Source organism: Dendrobates tinctorius, unplaced genomic scaffold, assembly GCF_039654945.1.
Source record: "Dendrobates tinctorius isolate UK_male_01 unplaced genomic scaffold, ASM3965494v1 ptg000165l, whole genome shotgun sequence".
Lineage (NCBI taxonomy): Eukaryota > Metazoa > Chordata > Amphibia > Anura > Dendrobatidae > Dendrobates > Dendrobates tinctorius.
Genome location: NW_027361832.1, coordinates 33,511,155 through 33,529,623, shown reverse-complemented (window position 1 = coordinate 33,529,623; position 18,469 = coordinate 33,511,155). Strand labels below are relative to the sequence as shown.

Genomic DNA, 18,469 nt, shown 5'->3' with positions numbered 1-18,469 from the left:
CATCTGAGCTGTGGATCTCTGCAGCTCCTCCAGAGTGACCCTGGGCCTCTTGGCTGCTTCTCTAATTAGTGCTATCCTTGCTTACAATGTCAGTTTAGGTGGATGGCCACTTCAGAGTTTTTGCTATTTTTTTTATAACCTAACCCTGCTTTATTCTTCTTGATGACTTTATCCCTGACATGTTTGGTGTTCCTTATTATTCATTATGCTGCTTGAGTTCTAATTTTCTCAAACAAATCTCTGAGGCCTTCACAAAACTGCAAGTAATTATACTGAGAATAAATTATACACAGGTGGACTAAATTTACTAATTGTGTGACTTTTAGAGGCAATTGGTCTCTCAGAATCTTATTTAGAGAAATCAAACTACAGATGTTAGGCGTCGGAATTCTTCTGGCGAATGGGATAGATCCCAAGCCTTGTCTACCTTTGCAGTCTCTCATTCAGCTTCAGCCAATGTGGGTGCTGCTGAGCATAGACGTCGGTCCCAAGCTCATGCTGTTTGATTGGTTACTGCCAGCTCTCCAGGCAAGTCTATGGTAACCAGTGATAGGCAGTGGCAACCGGACACTCTAGAGTCTAAGTTCAGAAATCACCTTTCTGAGCATGGCCATGATGTGACGCCTTCCTATTGATGGTCGGACATCAGCTGCTCTGTTGATGCGGCAGCTCCGAATTGGTCTACCGGCAAGGTCCTGTGCAACTGGACATGAGCATAGCATCTCAAAGGCTCTTAGAGGTGCACGCTAGTGCACTAGTGCCATTTGTTTTGGTGTGTGAGTGGATACGTTACCAATCTCACTGCACATGTGTGTGTTGGGATCTTGCTCAGCTTAGAGTCAGTTAAGGTTTTTGCTTGCCGCTTGGCTTCCAGCATCTGTATCTGGTTGTTTGTGCGGTTAGCACAGCTGAGTTACAGAACAAGTCCAACCACAGGGCCTTTTTTCTCTTCTGTGAGTTCTACAGGGCTTTGTTTTAGTTATCTTGCATCAGCGCATCATTTTCCTTTTGACTTTGCGTCCGTTTCGGCCATGTGTGCTATTGGCACGGGTCAATTACTGAGCGATCTCAACCCCTAGTTTCTTTGCTCTGTGAAGTTAACAGAGCTGTGTGCTGTGCGTTCTGTTCACACTGCGTGGAGTTAACGCAGTCGTGTTAGGTGTATGCTGGCCGTGTGTTCCGCCATTACTCTATATCATCAGCTATACATCTCTGCATGGTGGACCCCGGGCTGCAATCGCACCTTATTATTATTTTATATTTTGTGTGATTCGCCAACCCTTAACAACAGGTGGCTCAATACAAATGCATGTTACCATTTTCAGATTTATGTTTTTTAAATAATTAGAAAACCATGGATAATTTCCTTTATACTTCACAAATACTACTTTGTGATGACAAATACTTTTTCAGGGCACTGAATTAAACATACAGTATATGAGAGGCGGAAACCCAATGTGTGGAGAATCTATGAATCACATTACAGCATATATATATATATATAATATATTTTAATTATATATTTGATTTTGATAAATAATTGGAAAAAATAACTCTAGTAAAAACTATACTCAAGTTTTTCAATTGCATATATAGTTATTAACACTTATTTTGTGACTTTCTGCAAAATATGGCAAGTTAAAACCATAAGAGGTTACGGTACATGCTTAGTTTTTAGTGTGAATATAAAAAGAGTCAGGGTGATTACAAAATTAGAGAAAAAAAAAACAGAAGAACAGCTTAATATTTATTTAAAAAAAATATACAATTGAATTCAAGAATTGTAGCTAAGATTTAAGGCCAAAAAATGTCAATAAATTGACAACTAATGAAAGAAAAACAGCAATTCTGACAGTTCTAAAAATATAATCGTAGTTAGTCCGCACATTGTATGCTGTAAAAAAATATTTTTATTATATTTTTTACAACATTCAGTGTACGGACTAACTACCATGACATTTTTAAAACAAAAGTAGTTTTAAACATGGTAGTACCATTTATCTGCTTTTTTCTTTCATAATTTTTATTGTTGAAATAACACATAAGTCCATCGAGTTCATCCTATAACCTAAAATGTTGATACAGAGAAAGGCAAAATCCCCATGAGACAGATTCCAATAGACCAATTTTTGGGGAAAAATTCCTTCCCCACTCCATATTCGGCGATCCGACTAGTTTCCTGGATCATCATCTATCACAAAATGTAGTGCCCATAACTTGTTATATTATACTTTTCAGTAAAGACTTCCAGGCCTTCCTTGCACTTTTTTAGTGAGCAGTCATTCCAACATCTAGTGACTGAGGTCTATAGTCTCACTGCTCTTACTGTAAAGATTATCTCAGAGATTATGACTAAATCTTTCCTCTAGTCATAGAAAATGCCCAATTATAACCAATACAGACCTAGGTGTAAAAAAATATTAAAAATTAAAAAGTGGTGAGAAAGATACATTTTTAATAGTTTTTTTTATATTTATGTTACATTAATTAATTTTTTTTTACTTTTTGTTTGGTCTCATTTAGAAATTCAGCTATTTTTAGTTTTTGCACTTTTATAAAGCCTCATAACATTGGAAAAATCTTAATTTCTTACATTTTTCAATTACATTTTGGGGCTTCTTATTTGTGGGATGAGTTGTAGTTTGGAATGATAATATTTCATTTTATCATAGAATGTACCAAAAAGAGTGAAAAAGTCCATATGTTATAGAGTTGGATAACAAGTGCAATTTTACTGTAGACTACATTTTTTTCATAATATACTGGCAGCTTAATTTTATTTACCTTTCTGTCAATATAGCAATATTAGAGCTTTTTTTTTCTAGGCAAGCTGTATTTTTCTTTTATAAAGTCCACATGAATTTCTGATCTCTTTTTACATGATATTTGGAATTTGAATTAACTAAAATCAGCAATTTTACCATTTGTATTTCTTTTCTTTTCAACATTGGGTTAAATATTGTAATTTTAATTTATTTGGATATCTACCTAAGCAGTGACACCAAAATTATAATAATCCACTAAAACCACTCAACATAATCCATTACTGCCTAGTTACCCATTATATCCTCTAAATAGACCTGCTTTTTGACAGCTAAGTATTTAACCCCTTGACGACCACCGATACGCCTTTTAACAGCGGTAGTTAAGGGTACTTAAACCACAGCGCTGCTGATTACGGCGCTGTGGAAAAAGTAAATAGCGCCCCAGAGTCGGATTTTCTCCAGGTTCACGGCTGCCGGGGATAGCCAAAACCCCGGAGAACATGATTCGGGTTGGTTTTTACAGACTCCGCTTTTGTCATCGCCGTTAAGAGTATAACGGCGACCGCAAAAAAAAGTCTGATGTGCCATTTAATTTCTCTCTTCTCTGATGTGATTGAACATCAGAGGAGAGAGAAATTGGGTCCCACGATCCACCCTGGTACCTCCAGTTGGTCCTTGGCCCGCGCTCTTCCTCTCCATGTGCACCTCTGTCTTCTTCCAGGAAGAAATTGGCGGGCGCATGCACAGTTCATCCGCCGAGATCTGCTGTCAGGCAGATTTCATTCATTCATTCAACATACATTTTGATCACTGTGATAAACCATATCACAGTGATCAGAATAAAAAAAAATAGTAAATAACTGCCCCTTTATCACCCCCTTAGCTAGGGAAATATAATGAAATAAAGAAAATATATTTATTTTCATTTTTCCATTAGGGTTAAGGTTAGGGTTAGAATTAGGTTTAGAGATGGAGTTAGTGTTAGAATTAGGGTTAGGGTTGGAATTAGGGTTAGGTTTGGAATTAGGGTTAGGGTTTGGGATTAGGGTTAGGATTAGAGTTGGGATCAGGGTTAGGGGTGTGTTGGGGTTAGGGTTGAAGCTAGAATTGAGGGGTTTCCACTGTTTATACACATCAGGGGTCTCCAAATGTGACATGGCACCACCATTGATTCCAGACGATTTTGCGCTCAAAAAGTCAAATGGTGCTCCCTCCCTTCTGAGCCCAAACATGTGCCCAAACAGTGGATTACCCCAACAAATTGCACAGCAACTTTGGAGGTCTAATTTCTCCTGACACCCTTGTAAAAATAAAAATTTGGGGGTGAAAAATCATTTTTGTGGAAAAAATATGATTTTTTATTTTCACGGCTTTACGTTATAAACTTCTGTGAAGCACTTGGAGGTTCAAAGTAGTCACCACACATCTAGATAAGTTCCTTAAGGGGTCTAGCTTCCAAAATGGTGTCACTTTTGGGGGTTTTCACTGTTTAGGCACACCAGGGGCTCTCCAAATGTAACATAGCGTCTTATCTCAATTCCAGCCAATTCTCCATTGAAAAAGTCAAATGGCGCTACTTCCATTCCAAGCCCGGCCGTGCGCCCAAACAGTGGTCTACCCCCACATATGGGGTATCGGCGCATTCAGGAGAAATTTCACAACAAATTTTGTGGTTCATTTTCTCTTTTTACACTTGTGAAAATAAAAAAAATTGATTCTGAAATAAAACATTTGTAAAAAATGTTAAATGTTAATTTTTTCCTTCCACATTGCTTCAGTTCCTGTGAAGCACATAAAGGGTTAATAAACCTATTGAATGTGGTTTTGAGCACCTTGAGGGTGAAGTTTTTAGAATAGTGTCACTTTTGGGTATTTTCTGTCATAATGACCTCTCAAAGTGCCTTCAAATGTGAGGTGGTCCCTAAAAAAATGGTTTTGTAAATTTTGGTTTAAAAATGAGAAATCGCTGGTCAAATTTTAACCCTTATAACTTCCTAACAAAAAAAGTTGGTTCCAAAATTGTGACAATGTAAAGCAGACATGTGGGAAATGTTATTTATTAAGTATTTTTTGTGACATATCTCTCTGATTTAAGGGCATAAAAATAAAAATTTGGAAAATTTCAAAATTTTAAATATTTTTGCCATATTTCTGTTTTTCTCATAGATAACCACAAGTTATTTTGAAGAAATTTTACAACTAACATAAAGTAAAATATGTCATGTAAAAATGTTCTCAGAATCAGTGGGATCCGTTAAAGCGTTCCAGAGTTATAACCTCATAAAGTGACAGTGGTCAGAATTGTAATAATTGGCCTGGTCATTAAGCTGCAAATTGGCTCCGTCACTATGGTGTTAAAGAATAACATTGCTATGTCAATATTCTCTTTCTGCACTTTGCCATTTCACATGCTCACCATTCATAGTAGAATTATATATGCACAGTCTACTAAAAAGAGCAGACAGAAGTGTACAATTTACGGTATATTTTGCAATTTAGTCCATATATCTAAAACAATGGTTATATTTACCACTCTGGCCATCAAATAAAACTAATTTTGAATAATACTATCAATTAATAGTTTTATTTATATGTGACACCCCAGAGTCCAGTTGTCACAGTGACATTGCCTCCCTCTAAGGGGTAAAGTCATGCCTGGGGGCAGGAGGGGGGCCCCCATGCCAGGTAACATAGATTAAATGACAATTCCTGCTACAGGTCAGAAAGGGGAGCTGCCTTATAAATTCTGGCCAGCAGATGGGGTTAGTGAGTCAGCAAGAAGTCAGCTGAGAGAGTAAACAGGGAGTTGACATGGAAACGAGAGGAGCTTGAGCTGATGACAAGACCGTTAAGCCTGAGGTAAAGGATCTTTCTGGAAGATCAAGTCAGTTGGTGACGGGGAGTCGATCTGTGAAGAGGGAAAAGGACAGGAGTGGATACAAGAGACTCTGGGAAAGCTGAAATTGCATATAGCTGACCCCAGAGCAAAGCACTGATATAGAAAAAGGATGCCAGAGTCCTAGGCTGGGCAGGAGCTGTATGTCCTCACCGCCGAATCTGGAAGTACAGGGGACTGCAAGTTCCTGAGCGACATTGAACACCTGAAGGCACGGCAACAGGTCAGGAGCCCGGGGCTGACGGTGAAAAGGACAGTACCCATGGAATAGGCTCACACTGACAGCCATACAGGTTAGAGAAACCATCACGCAATAGAGGGTCGCAGCTTAGTTACAAATAGCAGAGACCCGCACACAAAGTGCAGAAGGAAGATTCCAAATCCCCACCTGGCAGGGTGGATCCCCTGAATGCCTCCAGGCGAGTCGGACTCAATCCATCACCTGTATGTGGTACTCCGGATTGCAACCATTTGCAAGTAAAAGGTAAAGAAACTGCACCTCTCTGTGTCCTTCTCTTATTTCTCTGCACCCCAATGTTCACCACCATCTGAACAATTATTCAAATATCTTTGCCCTGGGTCCCCCGCTCTACCCGTGGGGAGCTGAACCATTCTTTGCTGCGTCACCATCAGCCCCAGAGGACCAAAACCGCAGCATTGGCCACTCATTGCCGAACACCACAGGTGGCGTCACACTTAAACATCACACAACTTTCCTCCATTTAATTACTGGATGCACAGGGCCACGGAGCAGGTCACAGCCACTGTGACAATCCCCCATTGAAGTCAATGGGCCCGGTACCGAGTAACCTAAGGCCCTGAGGGGCGCTCCATATATTGCAGAAAATAAATGAAGCTCACACAGACATCCCTTCGAAAAAGTAATTACTTGAAATCCCTTGACCCAACTGCAGCATAAAAGACCTATCCCTATTCAAATTTTGCATTAAAGTTATAGCTTAAAGTTATAGTTCTGCTATAGTCTTTGGAGAAATATACACAGTTATTTTTTTGGAGCTCAAGTATAGCACATGATTATACTATGCTAATGATATAGATGGAATGGATGCCATGCTGTTTCTTGTCAATCAGTGGTCTCTCAAGTTAAAATAATAAATGGTTTCAGGCAAGCCTTAGTATGTTGAAAATATTTATGGAAAACTTCTTGCCCTTGAAATATATATATAAAATAATTAAAGTGAAAAGATTAATAAATAGGAAACACTATAGGGGACCAAAAACACACGAGACCATCAGGTGATACCCTTTTGGGTGCAAAAGAAAGCAAAAGGAAAGTACTTACCTGATCAGGTTGTGCGCCGCCACAACTTGTATGAACACCTGAAGATATCTGCTGTTGATGCCTCTTGACTGAGGAATGATGTACTCCAGGATAATTGACCAATTTGGAGGTAAACACAATATCCAGCTGCTCTACTTTAATGAAGAATCTTTAGGACCAAGATGAGTTGAATCGTTTTTCTTACCACAACTTGTTTCAATGCTGTTCTAGCGTCTTTTTTAAGTGCAAAAAACATTTGCATAAAATAAATAAAATAAAACCATTCCACTCATCTTGGTCCTATGGATACTTCATTACAAGCAGTGCACCCTTATATTATTATTTATTTATATAGCGCCATTAATCCATGGTGCTGTACATGAGAAGGGGTTGCATACAAAGTTATAGATATCGTTTACAGTAAACAAATTTATGATGACAGACAGGCATTGTCCAGATTAGTCAATATTAATAAATATGCAGACAATAAATACTGAAAAATCAAGTAACTACAAATCAGAAAGAAGTATTATTAGTAGAAATGAGCAAATTAATTAAAGTGGAATTTAATTCTACTCAAATATTACAAAAATAAGCAAAAGTCAAGTAAAAATCAAGTAACTACAAATCAGAAAGAAGTATTATTAGTAGAAATGAGCAAATTAATTAAAGTGGAATTTAATTCTACTCAAATATTACAAAAATAAGCAAAAGTCAAAATGCCAATTTTGTGTAATCTGCTTCCTTACAAATTCATCAATATGGTGGTCATCACAAGCAATAAATCCTTAGGGTATGTGCACATGGTGCGGATCCTGCTGCGGTTCCGCAGCGTTTCTGCAGCTGCAGGTCCGCAGCAGATTCTGCTGCGTTGTACAGTACCTTTATTTCCTATGGAAATTAAAAAACGCAGTGCATATGCTGCGGATTTTTCCGCGCGGTTTTGCTGCGGTTTACAATCCTCAGCATGTCAATTGTTTGGTGCAGAAACGCTGCAGTTTTACACCTCATCCATTATGAGGTGTAAAACCGCAGGGCAAAACCGCAGGCAAAACCACAGATAAACCGCAGGACTTTTGTCCTGCGGATTTACCTGTGGTTTTCTCTCCAAAATCCGCACACCAAAAAAACTCCGTGTGCACATAGCCTTAGGATTCTTCACTCTAGGCCTAGCACCTCCAGCTCACGATGAGGCCTGGGAAGGTTCTATTTATGTGCATGACAGGTCACGGCACACGTAATGACTTAGCGACCTTACTTGCGCTCGTGTAGAACAATTCTGGGCCTCACCAAAGGCAGCAGTCTCAGTCTAGTGTGAAGAGGACCAGGGATTCAGCACTTGTGGTAGTGATCAGAAGATGAACAAGATCTCTAGTTATTTGCAATAAATCAGTTTCATTATTAAGGACAGAAGCTCTCTAAGATGCTTCACAGTGCAGTAATTTAAAAATGTTGACACCTGACACCATTGAAACTTGAGGGACTAGTCTATTTTGTTTAAAGGATGCGCCAATTCCTTCCTTAATCCTGAATTTCATTAATGATTTCAATTTTCACAATATAAATTGAATACATTCTCAATCAATCCTATATTGATTAAATGAGTAATATAAATTTTATTTAATTTTTTAGCTGATCATCATGCCCAACTAATCTCAGGATATATTGGATCAAAAAACAAAAGGTATAGAATGAAACATCCCTAGGATTTATGAGGATGTATGCCGATGCATCATTTTGATGTGCCCGCCAAAAGCACAGAAACGCAACATGTCTAGGAATGTAACTAAATTTGCAATGAGCACCTTGAGCTCCCAGTTGCTTCACAAAAGTTTATAACATTTATAACTTTTAGCTCCAATTTTTTGTTTCCACAAGGGTAATAGGAGAAATTGTACCATACAATGTATGGTACAATTTCTCTTGAATGCATTGATACCTCAAATGTGGTCGAAAACTACTTTTGGGGCACAGTGCAAACCTCAGAAAGGAAGGAATTCCAAATTGGAGTTGAGATGTTCCTGGAATGGTTTGAGAATGCCATGTCACATTGGCAAAGCCCCTGAGCTGCCAGAACAGCAGAAATCCCTTCATGAGTGATGTAATTTCAAACTTCACCTCCTAGCAAATTCATCTAGTGGTGCAGTAACCATGTTTACACCACATTTGCTCAACAGAAACGAATACCATTGGGTGGTAACAAAACATTAATTACACTTTCTCTTTTAAATTGTTGTTTTAGCCCCACTAGAGATGAGCGACTTTGCCTTTTTTCGGGTGGAGTCGGGTTTCATGAAACCCGACTTTCTCAAAAGTCGGGTCGAACGCAATCGGCCGATTATCGTGAAAAGTCGAAGGCCGACTGTAACACGAAACCCAATGCAAGTCAATGGGGAACCAAGGTCGGCAGGGAGTGGAGGACAGGAAGCACACCTACAGTGCCCATTTTAATGCCAGAAACATCAATTCTTATTACATAAGCTTGTCAACCTTAATTTACTTTATAATAATAGATAGGCATTAAAAACTGGGGGTTATTTGGTTAAAGTGGGGGGTAGGGCTGGCTCCAGATTTTCGTGGGCCCTAGGCCAAAGAGTGTCACTGGGCTCCTTTAACACATGCCACAATTCATGATCCTCTGATACGGCAGAGAAATAGCATTGTAGTACAATGAAAAATTCTTCACTTCTTACATCTCATGACTGATATCCATTTTAAATTCTCCAATAGCTCCAAAAATGGACAGTATATTACTCCATACAGTATTATGGTCACCGCATAGTGCGCTATACAGAGTAATGAGGCCCATATATTTCTCCATACAGAATCATTGGTCCCATATAATGTTCCATACAGTAATACAGTATATGATGAGCTCCACATAATGCTACAGTATATGTTGGTCCCCATGGATGAAGCTCCACTGTCTTATGGGCCCAAATAATGCTCCATATATAATGGGCCCCATTTCTAATGCTCCAGTGTATAATGGGCCCTGTAAATGCTGCTCCAGTGTCTGATGTCCACCTTTGGAATGCTCCAGTGTATGGTGGGCCTCATATATCATTCTCCAGAGTATAGTGCTCCCCAAAAATTGCTGTCCCAACATTGAAAACAATTAAATAAGTCTCCTCGCTAGGGAATCCCTGTACTAGTCTGGACTTCTCATCGTCCCCATCTTCCATCTCACTGCACTTGGACTGTTTAGACAGAGGGCGTACAGACGTGATGTCATCGCGCTCTCTGACCAGAATGTCACTGTCAGGAAATGCGGAAGACGTCATGGCGGTGGAGCAGGGAGAGGTAAGTAATTCAACTTTGCAAGTGCTGTGATCCTGAGCAAGCAGGGGGGGTCCACTTGTTGGCGATGGCACTGGCACAGGGCCCCTCATAGTATGGCGGTGTGTCTGACGGCGGGTGGGCACTCCCACCGGCAGAGATACTTTTGCATTCTATGAGGGGCCCTGTGCCAGTGCCATCGCCCATGAGTATGCCCCCCACCTCCTCAAGGAACCTGCACTTTCATCTGCACCTTCCTCTTTGTCACCGTGTAAGGTGGTATAGTATTCGGGAAGGGGAACCTGAGTTTCCTCTGGGTCAGATTCTGGCTGTGTAGAGTGTGAGGGGAATGTACTGGTCTGGGTCAATGTACCAGCAGAATCATCTAGCTATGGCATGGCATCAGTGCACTTGTGGCGCCCCCAGGAGTACAGTCGCCACAGTGGCATTACCTTCCTCCTAGGTAGTGTGATGTCATGCTTGGGAGCAACGAAGGATCTCTCTAGCAGTTAAACCAACACACAGCACAGTTCCCACTCCAGGCCAGCAGGGAGACCTCTGAACCTGACTGCTGAGGAACTGCTCTCTGTGGTCGGGAGGAGGTAAGTTAGGGCAGTCTGTGAAGGGAAGAGGAAGTGTGTGGACGTGAGAAGGGGAGCTGGAGGATGAGCAGCGCTAAGGCTCACTCCTAGCTGGAGTGCATGGTCGGGATTCCGGTCTCCGAGTTTGTAGGGACACTGATGGTCCTGCAGCAGAAACCGGAGGAAGTAGCAGCTGTAAATGCTCTGTTCCCAACTAAGGATCGGAGGCCCCAGCAGCGACGTGTGTGAGACAGAAGGAAATGGCTATGGCTGCCTGCCGTATGAGAAAGTTCCAAAAGAGAGTCAACAGGGGGAACTTCAGTGAACTCAGTACTGCGAGGACCTCAGATAAGCGCTAGAACGGAGGCCACACTACCTATCTGCAGAGAGAGAATTCCAAATTTGCTTCCAGGCTGACCAACTCCTTCTCCATCTGTACTCTGGGTCCTGGACGGCACTTACCCAGTACAGGTAAGGGAACTGCACGACTGTGTCTGTTATCTTTCTCCTGCGCCTGGCACACGGCTCTGCTACATCCTGCACTGCACACCATCTACCAGCTCTTTCATCTGCCCTGCAATTACGGCCCTACCTGTGCAGGGCTTCTACATCTTAGCTGCACCACAACATCTGTCCTAGAGAAGCGACACTGCAGCTCGGGTCAATCTGATCAGAAACCACAGGTGGCGTCACATATTATTCACCTACTGTATAAACGTTATTTACCCCTTTGCATGGACGTCCAGGGCCACCACCACCAACGTGACACATCCCTCTGAGACACCGGCCTGGTACCGATTAACCCCACTGCCCTGGCTGGCCACCCACACTCGATGTCAGATTCATCTTGGACTGGGGAATTCATGATCTGACTTGATAACCCAGGCATGGTATGATAGAAAGAGCTACATAGACAAATGTGAAGTGTGGCCTGCTGCATCATTCACTTTTGGTGGGGGTGAAGGACACAAGGAAAGGGGTTCTTCCCGACCAGGAGCCAGCACTTGATGACTCATTGCTTGCATTTTTTGAAACTTCAAAAGAACAGGGCATATTTGCTGGAGTCTGTTTCGGCAATGTAAGCCAAAACCAGTTCCTGATGCTCCAGCTTTATAAGTGGTTAACCAACTCACAGAAAAGGTAGCCTTCCAGGCGTTCCGGAGTCAGACCATGATGCAGGCTCAACACCTCCTGCCTTAGCTGCTATTGTGCTTTTGCCACTACCAGAAGATGCGCCACCACCATCAGTACCAGCTGGCCCCCCCACGTCCACGTCCGTGGCCTCTTCCACCAAACTTCAAAATTTTGCAGAAAATAAACCCAAAATAACATCAGATATATGGTACTGTATCAGAAGCGTACAGCTTTATACAGTCAAAGGATAGTTGTCAATCTCCCTATATATTTCATCAGTCACACAGAGACGCTCACAGGCTCAGTATGGATTAGACAAGAATATGAAAAGTAGAAAAAGTGTACAGTATCATCAGATAGCAGGTATATATAGTATAGTTTAAACATTCTAAATCTCTGTAGATATTTCAGGAGGCAGACACAGACGCTCTCAGGCTCAGTATGGATTACAGCACAATATAAAAAGCCGTAAAACGGTAATGGATCTGAAAAGTACAGCTGTACACAGTGCAGGGGTCATTGTTGTCAATCTCAGTATTTATTTCCACAGTCAGAAAATAACTCTCACTTGGTCAGTTTGGATTAGATCAGAATATAAAAAGCAGGAAATAGGTAATGTATCACAAGCGTAGAGCTGTATACACTAGTGTTGGGGTAATTTTTAAAGGTACATCTAAATTGCAGGACTAACCCACAGACAGTCACACGCTCAGGATGGATCACACCACAATATAACAAGAAGATCAGCAAGAAATAATCACATATGTGGGACAATGTTCCAGGTGTCAATGATACACTTAGAGTGGAGGGTGGAGAAATAATTCCTAGCAGAAAGGGTACAGTATCACCAGATACCAGGTATATATAGCATATTTTAAACATTAAAAATGTACGTCTATATATCAGGAGTAGTGTTGAGCCACCCCGCTAGTGTTCGAGTTCGTTTTGGTTCGTCGAACAGGAGGCAATTTCGTCAAATGTTCGTCGAACATTCGATGAACACCGTCGAACACCATTGAAAACAATGGCAGGCAAACACAAGCACATACTAACACATAGAAAACAAGTACAAAACACCTTAAAAGGTGTCCCAAAGCAGACAAAATGCTCAGAATACAAAAATAACATATGAAAAAGGGCAACTACATATAGAAAAGAGGTGGAGGAATTAAAGGAGAAGGAGGAGACACAGATAAAGGCATGTCATGCCCTTATGAAGTCAAGAAAGGCTGGAATAAAAATGTAAAATACAAAAAAAAATAAAAATCTGAAAGCGAAGATGATCATATATCGTCGGACTTCCCACCATAAATTATGCCAACTGCCGATCGGGCGGCATTATTCCCACAAACCTCCGAACAGCGTCCATGAAGGCAAAGTGTTTGGTTTCCGGGGACAGTATGGATGCAAAGCTGAACCTTAAAGGAATGTCCAGAAGGGCACCACCAGGAGTGGAGCCTGCGGCTTAATACAACTCCACCCGGGAAACCTCAACCATGCCAGCTACAGAAAAGATGGATAGAATGAAAGCTTTGTCGATTCAGTGGGTGGTGGTGGATGTTCGTTTTTAGTTGTGCTAGCGATTTGTCAGCTTAATTCCGTTAACGGTACGCGTCAAGCTTACTAGAGGGACACGCGAGGCTCTGGCACGCGAGATTGAGCAATAACAGGTCTGTCATGCCCTTACATGTCCGGGGCTGCATGCGCGCTACACTGAAAGGACCAGTGTGTGTTGCTTACAGGTGCAGATAACCCACTGAACACCGATAGTGATGGGGATCTGGGTTTCCAATTCTTCCCCACGAACGAGGATTTCCCAGTAAGTGCAGGTCAACCGGAATTCCGGAATTAGGCCTAACCTGCATTCCAGAAAGAATGGAAAAATTAAGTGTCCAAACCACAGGTGCTGTAGCTTGCATAACAGCGGGGCTCCTATGCTGAGTAGCAAGCAGTTCTTACATAAACAGGCGGCATAGCTTGGTTCACGGGTGGGAAACTCTGCTGAGTAGCAGACTGCTTACATAAACAGGCGGCATAGCTAGGTTCACAGGTGGGCTCCTCTGCTGAGCAGTAGACACCGGTACTAGTCCCAAAGTATTCACTAGGCTGAACTATTGTCTCAGGCCCAGTAGAGATTACACCTCAATGTAACAGGCTGAAATTGGATGGTGTATGACAAGATGGAGGGTGTATGTAGTATTGGTGAGAATTTGAATCTCACTAGAGATTTGAGGACGCTGAACTATTGTCTCTGGCCCAGTAGAGATTACACCTCAATGTAACAGGCTGAAATTGGATGGTGTATGACAAGGTGGAAGGTGTATATAGTATTGGTGAGAATTTGGATCTCACTAGAGATTTTAGGAGGCTGACAATAATGCTCTCAGTCAAGTATGGACGCAGGCAGCCTAATAAGCAGGACTGCTGCACACAAAAGGGTGGAAAAATGAACGCTTGGTAACTGTGCAGAAAAGAGGAAGAAAAGTATTTTTGCCTTTAAAAAAGCAGTTTGCAAATAGCAATGCAGCTATCAGGGAGCCTTATAAGGCAGCCTAGTAACCAACCGAGCTGATGCACAAAAATATAGCCACCCCTGTCACTGCACACAAACTGTTGCGTTGTACAGTTGAAATCGCTAACAGCAGAAGCAGTTTTTTGGTTCTTCTTCCCTGCCTAACGCTCTCCCTTATTCTGAATCAGCAGCAGCAACCTCTCCCTAATGCTAAGATCAGCAGAAGTAAGATGGCGGTCAGTGTGCACCCCCTTTTATAGCCCCTGTGACGCCACACAAAGCAAGCCAATCACTTGCATGCCCTTCTCAAAGATGGTGGTGACCAATGCCTATGTCATCTCATTGCCCACAGTGTGCGTCCTCCATCATTAGCTGAAAAAGGGCGCTGGAAGCATCATTTGAAACGGGACTTTGGCACTCGGGTCGCTGAACTCGTGGCCGACCTCACGCTATGGTCGGGTTTCGTTTCATGAAACCCGACTTCAGCGAAACTCGCCGACTTTTGAATTTGACCGACCAGTTTTGCTCAACTCTAAGCCCCACCTTTTTAACTTTTATAACAGGAAAAAATAGACCTCTCAGTTTGCTGTACCATTTCTCCTGAGTACACCAATACCTTTTGAGGCACAGTGCAAAACTCAGACTGGAAGGAATGCCAAAATTTAGTGCATATTTTACTGTTATACATTGCGGATGCCATTACCCTCTGGGAGAGCACCTAGGGTGCCAGAACAGCAGAACACCTCATAAGTGACTTAATTTCACAAGCTACACCTCTCAATGAATTCATTTAAGGGTGCAGTGATCATATTGACACCTTGAGTGTCACAGAATTGTATTAAAATGGACAGTGAAGTAAAAATAATTTTGCCTTTACCACTAAAAAATGGTTAAACATGGCACCAAAATTTGTCACACATTTTCTACTGAAACTGGAAATACCCCATATGTGGCTGTACAGTAATCCTTAGCCACATGGCAAGACTCGGAAGGGACAGAGAGCTATTTGCCTCCTCGACCTAAGGTTCGGTCTGAATCACATATCTCAGAGATTTACAAGGAAACCCCAGTATAAGTGCTCAGTGTAGAGTGAAAGGTAAATGTGAGCTGAGCCACACTGCAATCTTTGAGACGCAGGATGAACAAATCAACAGCAAGTCAACAATTGATTTCATTTATTTTTTATGCTCTTCCTCATGCAGTATAAGTGATTAGATGACTTTATCCTTCAGGTTGGTGCGGTTACAGCAATACCAGACTTATATTGATTTTTTATGCTTGTCTGCTGTTGTAAGGGGATGGTACTGTTATGGACAGTAAGAAACACACTGCAACTTTAAGAGACAGCACCCCCTTGTCTGGTGTGATTGAATGATCTTCTCCCCCTGTAATGGACTGTGTTAATGAACTGCCCGAGGCTGATGAAGGGAGGAGTTGAGCCTGTGAGAGCATGTGAGCTGGAAGCTGCTGAGAGCTGCTGTGCATTGAGCTGTGTAAAAACGTTGCACAGCCAGAGACTTAGTGGACTTGTGAGATTGAACAGACTCTTCGGGTGTAGCAAAAATGGCTGTCCTGTGCTATTTTGAGAAGCCACGAAGAGACTGTGAAAGGGAGGTAGGATGAACAAAAAAAGTACTTCGCTATGGATATGTCTAGGTTGTGAAGGGGTTAAAATCAGCCTACTGTATTTAGTGGTAGATTTTGCAATTGACTTCTCATTGATTTCACTCTAGGCACAGGGTGAAATTCCCTTGCAAAATCTAGAGCATACACTGGGATACTGTGGACTTGAGATACACCGCAGATCAATTTAGGTTAGAATTTTGTTGGCTGTTTGCTTTGCCTTTGCTATAATACAGTGTGTCCATAGAGTCGTGGTGCACTTTTGACCAGTCACTGGAAAGGAACAAAAAGATGATAGAAATGTGAAATCTGCTCCAAATAAAAGAAAAACTCTCTCAGATTCATACTATTTAGTGCAGTTCGATGTGGGCTCCATTTGTCGTCCTACACACATCCAAACGATAATGAAGTTCTTGCCACACACGGGTAAGGACATCTGGTGTAACAGAGTGAATAACGTCTGTGATTCTCTGTTTACACGGTGTTAAATCACATCTGCAGATGTGCATATGCTGCCACATCATCCTCCAGAAACTGGGAGGGTTTTCCTTTTATTTAGTGCAGATTTCACATTTCTATCGTCTTTTGTTGCTTTCCTGTGACTGGTCAAAAGTGCACCATGACTTTACGGACACACACTATTTTGCAGATCTCCTGCCAGACAAATTTCCAAACTATGCAAACACCTAGAACATACAGTTGTGGCCAAAAGTATTGACACTCCTGCCATTTTGTCAGATAATACTCAGTTTCTTCCTGAAAATGATTGCAAACACAAATTCTTTGGTATTATTATCTTCATTTAATTTGCCTTAAATGAAAAAACACAAAAGAGAATGAAGCAAAAAGCAAAACATTGATCATTTCACACAAAACTCCAAAAATGGGCCAGACAAAAGTATTGGCACCCTCAGCCTAATACTTGGCTGCACAACCTTTAACCAAAATAACTGCGACCAACCGCTTCCGGTAACCATCAATGAGTTTCTTACAATGCTCTGCTGGAATTTTAGACCATTCTTCTTTGGCAAACTGCTCCAGGTCCCTGATATTAGAAGGGTGCCTTCTCCAAACTGCCATTTTTAGATCTCTCCACAGGTGTTCTATGGGATTCAGGTCTGGACTCATTGCTGGCCACCTTAGAAGTCTCCAGTGCTTTCTCTCAAACCATTTCTAGTGCTTTTTGAAGTGTGCTTTGGGTCATTGTCCTGCTGGAAGACCCATGACCTCTGAGGGAGACCCAGCTTTCTCACACTGGGCCCTACATTATGCTGCAAAATTTGTTGGTAGTCTTCTGACTTCATAATGCCATGCACACGGTCAAGCAGTCCAGTGCCAGAGGCAGCAAAGCAACCCCAAAACATCAGGGAACCTCCGCCATGTTTGACTGTAGGGACCATGTTTTTTTCTTTGAATGCCTCTTTTTTCTCCTGTAAACTCTATGTTGATGCCTTTGCCCAAAAAGCTCTACTTTTGTCTCATCTGACCAGAGAACATTCTTCCAAAACGTTTTAGGCTTTTTGAGGTAAGTTTTGGCAAACTCCAGCCTGGCTTTTTTATGTCTCAAGGTAAGAAGTGGGGTCTTCCTGGGTCTCCTACCATACAGTCCCTTTTCATTCAGAGGCCGACGGATAGTACGGGTTGACACTGTTGTACCCTCGGACTGCAGGGCAGCTTGAACTTGTTTGGAAGTTAGTCGAGGTTCTTTATCCAACATCCGCACAATCTTGCATTGAAATCTCTTGTCAATTTTTCTTTTCCGTCCACATCTAGGGAGGTTAGCCACAGTGCCATGGGCTTTAAACTTCTGGATGACACTGCGCACGATAGACACAGGGACATTCAGGTCTTTGGAGATGGACTTGTAGCCTTGAGATTGCTCATGCTTCCTCACAATTTGGTTTCTCAAGTCCTCAGACAGGTCTTTGGTCTTCTTTCTTTTCTCCATGCTCAATATGGTACACACAAGGACACAGGACAGAGGTTGAGTCAACTTTAATCCATGTCAACTGGCTGCAAGTGTGATTTAGTTAATGCCAACACCTGTTAGGTGCCACAGGTAAGTTACAGGTGCTGTTAATTACACAAATTAGTGAAGCATCACATTTTTCAAACAGTGCCAATACTTTTGTCCACCCCCTTTTTATGTTTGGTGTGGAATCATATTCAATTTGGCTTTAGAATAATTCTTTTTGTGTTTTTTCATTTAAGACAAATTAAATGAAGATAATAATAACAAAGAATTTGTGTTTGCAATAATTTTCAGGAAGAAACTGAGTATTATCTGACAAAATTGCAGGGGTATCAATACTTTTGGCCACAACTGTACCCTTTCACAAAAGTGTTTTGTTCAAAATTTTGCATCAGTATTTGTAAGCCAAACTTTGAAGTAGAAGC

At 41.6% G+C, this 18,469-nt stretch overlaps 1 long non-coding RNA gene across 3 annotated transcripts in view; it reads left to right on the top strand.

The window, feature by feature from the left end:
* LOC141053079 (uncharacterized) overlaps positions 1–18,469 on the top strand; it is a 694,299-nt gene that overhangs the window by 666,652 nt on the left and 9,178 nt on the right. The window contains exon 3 of one of the 3 annotated variants that reach the window (XR_012220965.1): positions 4,932–5,332. The exons of the other annotated variants lie outside the window; for them this stretch is intronic. This is a non-coding gene — a long non-coding RNA (uncharacterized lncRNA). Of the gene's footprint in view, positions 1–4,931; positions 5,333–18,469 lie in introns of those variants that run through there. 3 annotated transcript variants of the gene reach the window in all.